The following is a 5,942-nucleotide window of genomic DNA, read 5'->3' on the forward strand; positions in this document are numbered from 1 at the left end:
GTTAAAGAAAAGCAAAAGTCATTAAAAGGGGCCAGTCTGGGGAGTTGTCTCTTTCTGACGTGTTAGTTGTCCCCAGGCTGTGGCGTGAAGGGCAGTGAGGAGGAGACGTCCATGTCATAGAATCATGGAATGGTTTGGGTTGGAAGGGACCCTCAAAGGCCATCTAGTCCAACCCCCCTGCGGTGAGCAGGGACATCTTTACCGGAGCAGGTTGCTCAGAGCCCCATCAAGCCTGACATTGAATATCTCCAGGGATGGGGCCTCCGCTACCTCTCTGGGCAACCTGTTCCAATGATCCACCACCCTGATATTGAAGAACTTTTCCCTAATATCCAACCTAAATCTAAAACCATCACCCCTCGTCCTATTGCTTCATGCTCTTGTGAGCAGTTCTTCCCCAGCTTTCTTAAAGCACCTTTCAGTCCTCCCACCTGGGTGCCACGACCTGGCTCCTCAGGGAACCCTGCAGCTTCTGCTCTCCAGAGCCAACGCTGTCCTGGCAGACATTGGGTTTGGATGAACGCAGCATTTCAGTGTTACGGTCAGGGGCTGTGGGACCTGCCCACCAGCTCTGTGTGTCACACGTGGTGCCATCTGCGGTGTGGATGCAACGCGGGGAACTGAACTCACATTTCCACTATGGTGACAAGGTTTGCTATCCTGTATGCTGCATTTGACCTCGCCGCTATGGGGCACAGAAAAATATATACAGGATCTCCTCCATCGCAGAACCAGATGAAGCCACCAGTCTCCACGTCCCACACCTGTTCCATGGTAGCCACCAGAGGGCAAAGCAGGCGCAAAAGGATGCATTTGATTTCAGATGATTCATTGGATTCACTGTACAAGAAAGATCAAGTCTGGGTGCCACGGGACTGGTCACTGAAGACAGAGAGAAGAACAGTCAGGGAATAAAACTGTAGGATTTGCACATGTCATGTGTGCTGCAAACACAACTTGCCACTGCAGAAGATGCAACAGAGAACTCGTACAAAGTATTCTTTACTCTTTTGGTCCATCTATGCACAAAAGTTATCAAATAATTTTTACATTGTAAATGGAGCATTGAACTCCACAACATTGAGATCTGTGAAAAGAACGCAATATATCAGTCTGATCCCAGCAGATATATTTAGTGGGTGAGTGAGAAGGAAAAAAAAAAGCAAGAGGGAAAATGCAAGGAGGCTAGAATAAAGAAGCCAACATCAACATTAAAGTTGCAGCTGACTGATATATGACAATCACTTCCTGAACAGGGTGTGAAGCCACATTCTTTTTTATTATTCTGAACTCAAGGCCTTGTATGCACTTGGAAATTTACTAAAATAGGTATTCTAAAAGAATAATTTCCTAAATGGATCTCCAGGAACTACACACTGGCTCTATAGATAAACAAGGAACAAGCTGGCCCTGCACATTTTGAAGCAGGCATCAGTATGAAAATACGACAGCCATTTTTACTTCTTTAAACCAGCACCCACAGCAGTTAGCTGTGGAATGGTAGGAATAACTAACAGAATTTTGATTTCCACGACTCACGGCAGAAACAGGTGACAGTTTCAGTTGGAGGATCAAATAATTTAAATAGAATCATAGAATGGTTTGGGTTGGAAGGGACCTTAAAGATCATCTAGTTCCAATCCCCCTGCCATCAGCAGGGACACCTTCCACTAGACCAGGTTGCTCAAAGCCTCATCCAACCTGGCCTTGAACACTTCCAGGGAGGGGAATAATAATTGTTCACCATCTCAAGCTTAAGAAATACCGGCCTTGTGCTGCTGTTATATCCCGTACATATTCTACAGAGAGAGGAACAAAGTCTCCAGTGGTCCTAACTTGGCATTATACACTGTTCCTTTGTGTGACTTTATCTTATGCAGGAAGTCAAAATACTAACCCAGGCACATCAAAAGAAAAAAAAAAAACAAAACAAGCAAAGTATGCAACCTCAAAAGAAAGCTCTCAACGTTGGAATTCACTTTCTCTTTAACAGTTCAACAGCACTGCATTGCTGACCTTCCGAGCACACCACAAAACACAACTGTTTATATAACCTTTGCACAATGGGGAACATGCTTTGCTTAATCCTGTAGTGGCATCAAATGCAGTCAACTATATTATGATCCTTTTTGGTTTTAAGGTTCTCTTGCCCTGGAAATGTTTATGAGTAAATGAGTGTCCTGGTTTTGCTAGGAACTAATAACATTAGTACTTTTATCAATGTTCTTCTCATAACAAGTCTGAACGGAAACACTGAAACTAAAACACTGCTATTCTAACTACTGAGAAGAAAATTAACTCTATCCTAGCAAAACCAGGACAATGAGAAAACTTAATCAAGACTTCATGATGCAAGGCAAGCGAAAGCAAAACAATATACAGGCAACAACAGTCACTATTTTAAGACAAGTTTCTACATATGTTGGCACATTCTCCATTAGAATAATTTGAAGCCATAAAGTTGCTGTAGGTTTTCTAGTTTCTATTATACTTTAGCTTAGACTTAATTATGACAAGCTCTGATTAAAAGGTTAAGAATTTTAGATTGGGAAACATTCTTTTTTTATTATTGTGAAGCCAAGGCCTTTCCCACCAGGAAATTTACTAAAATAGGTATTCTAAAATAACCATGTCAATGGGTTCCTCCTTATACGAGGGTGGAAGGAAAGAAACAGTGAGTAATATTAGGCCTTGGATTTCCCAGAACAGGGAGACAGGCTTTTGTCATCAGAGAAAAGATTACGGAAAGATGTTGCAAGAGGCAGAACACACACACACACAAAAAAAAAATTGTTTAAAGAGAATTTTAAAAACCCTGAAGAAAGTGAATAGGCTGAATTTTTAATTTCTGCCCGCAAGCTTGGAGAATCCCCCCTGCCCATGTCCAATGGCAGAGAAAGGCTGGCTGCAGTCTGGGCAGGGAGGTGGTAAATCTCCCTTAGCTCTTCACACAGCCCATGTGGGAAGGCTCCCAGAGGAGACCACTCAGAACAGGGAGCCAACTCTACCCTGTAACAGCAGCATAGATGAGCGTCTCTTTTTTACTTTAAAGGAATATTATGAGACTGGCCTTGCTGTGCTCTGTGAATGGCTTGGTTTCCTGTTCCCTCTGTCCCCTAAAAGCTTTTCCAACAATTTCTCTTTGAGGAGCTTTGCTTGCTATTAGTGGCCACAAATGCCTATGTCATGTTGCTTAACACCAGATATTATTAAAAACTATAAATGCTCTAGAACTACCCTGTTTCCTTGACTATACCAATTTATATTGACCACCCTTTATTACTGCAAATGCACAAATGCTTTCAGGAGAAAACTGAGTAAAACAGTTTTCCCACAAAGATAAAATCTCTTCCAATTAACACAAACTAATCATCTTATGGCTCATCTCTCTGTAACAATCAAGTCTGTCAAAGTTATTCTCAGGCAGTATCAGAAGTCTGAAAAATATTCCTGGCTTCCGGGAAAAAAGGATGAGCAAGTGTGACAGAATCGGTGTTTTCTGAATCTGGGAAGTGTTCACTGAACACAGTGCCTTGTATTAAAATTAAGTATATTGCAAAAAGTAATATAGTTCTTAAAATCAGACAGCTATAACTGGCCTAACTGCTGCCTTTTTTTTTTTTTTTTTAGAAACTAGAGATCATGCACTACTACAGCTGCTTGTATTTTAGTGGAATAAACCATTTTCCACCGATCTGCAACCTGATTTTAGCTAATGGTTTCCATGAAAATACCAGTTAAAGTTGTGTGCTTTGATTAATGAGTACAATAATGTAATATTAGCTTATATTTTTCTACGGTGCTACATGTAATTATATTAGTTTACATTATAGCTTCATTAACAAAATTGTATTTTCAATAATTTTGAAATAAATTTGGTCTTGCAGGGCTTTATTGACAGATTTAATTGAGAGTAACTTTGCATCTTCTGGAGAGCTCTATGTTAGTAGTTTAGCCTTTAGTCCTGCACTAATATCCATGTTGACAGATTCTATCCAGAAATATAAATCAATTATCCTCACATATGGATCTGATTACAAGATCAGGACCATAGACATCAGTTGCGTAATGCACACTTCCCTTTCAACTATTAAGTTAAATTAAGTCTAAATAAAACTAAGCTGATGAAATTATATATGTGTATTTAAGACTGTAATTCAGCAAGGTATTTAATTACAATTTAGGTTACTTAAGACATCTGCCATTTTTTCTCAGGACCTGTGCTGCTATTTAATATACATTTTGTTATTTTAATATTATTCACTATTTTCTTCATTCTAATGATTGTATTGATTTTGATACGTAAATGTTTGAAGTGACTGAGATGCGTATATATTTTCTTCTTTGAGGTACGGTATTATATACCTCATTATGACTTTACAAATATCACCCAGTATTTAAACATGGGAGGGAGTAGATTGAGACTGTTAAGTCCTCCACTACCTATTGCCTTGCTGCCCAGAACAGCACTGAATGGCTTTGGCCTTTCAACCTTAAAACGTGTCTATTTGTCATAGCAAGAAGTGATGTTTTAAAGAACGGGAAATTTTGTGTAAGGATTGGACCTCAACAAAACAAATCCCAGATTGTGTTATTGAAGACCACTTCACAAGCATCAGAACCTGTGTTACGCTGTGACTTACAGCGGTCTTAGGAGTGCCGAGTAGCTAACACAGCCATACAACTTGCACCCACGTAGGAAAATCAGTCTGACTGCCAAATCTGACCTAAGCTCCTCCCTGCTGGAAGAAAGATACTTAAATTTAAGCCAAATCAGTAGAATGCACAAACCCCCACACATTCAAAGGTGTATATATATATATATATATATACACACACACACAATGTTTTCTAATACAGATTGATTTCAGGGGAAAATGATGTCTCCAAGGGAATGTATCCAGTCATCTTTGTCTGTGAGTCCATCTACTTCTTGCTGGCTGGATGTATGCTCCCTCCAGCCGGATCATAACTTGAGGAAGAGCCGTAAGGCTTACCTCGGAGGGATTGACTCCCACTGAGAGCTTTCAGTGTCCTTTCAAACTGACTGTTTTGGTTGTTTCTTCAGCTAAGTCAGCTAGAAGGGACCTAATTAATACTAAAAAGTCAATGGATGTTCCTTATTCAGTAAACAAAATTATTTTTCTCTCTCTGGGAAGAAAGTTCACAGTAGAAACCAATTCTATTGGGAAGCTGAATCTGTTCCCTTTGATGTCAATGTGTAAACAGCACCGGTGGAAAGAGAATTCAGCTTTAGGTTCTTATAATCCTCTCGCATCTCTGCAGTAGTTGGGGAATAAAGGAAACAAAGTGAACTGTAGCAATGAACCACAACATTGAAAATCAGATAATGTCACCTACCGGGTAATAAATTGTTCTTGTACAATGTAACAGGCTACAAGTAATGCAGGCTACGAATGAAAACAGTGGGAGGAAACCTCAGAAGTATCTTTCTATTCAGTCTTTGTAGGCTTGAAGTATATATTGCATACTTTGAACTAAAAGATTCCTCAAAGTGATGGCATTCATAATGCTTATTCTTCAATAGACAAAGTAATCTTTCTTGGCAAAAGCTTTCTTCTCCATCAAATAGCAATCAGAATAAAGGAACATTCCTGTAGTCTTGAGGGAGTCTCTAGGCCTGTCTGTAAATCCTCTCACCTTCACCGATTTTTGGAATCTTTTTCTCTTTTAAAGTTAGGACGTGGAAAAGACTTCAGTCATTTAAAAAGGATTTTACATTTAAAATGCTTTTCAAGTCTGTGTTACACTTTCTTAGGACAGGATGTTGGTGAGTTTTCCCAAGACGTGCAGAAAGAGTATTTACAGCCTATATTTCATATAGAGCAAATATGGATTTTGTAAAACAGGGACAGAAAAATAAAGGGCACAGGTTATTTTCCATGTGATTTGCTATCCAAACTTAGCAAAAACCTTCTCTT

This window comes from Antrostomus carolinensis, unplaced genomic scaffold (assembly GCF_000700745.2).
Source record: "Antrostomus carolinensis isolate BGI_N321 unplaced genomic scaffold, ASM70074v2 scaffold31130, whole genome shotgun sequence".
NCBI classification, from domain to species: Eukaryota; Metazoa; Chordata; class Aves; order Caprimulgiformes; family Caprimulgidae; genus Antrostomus; species Antrostomus carolinensis.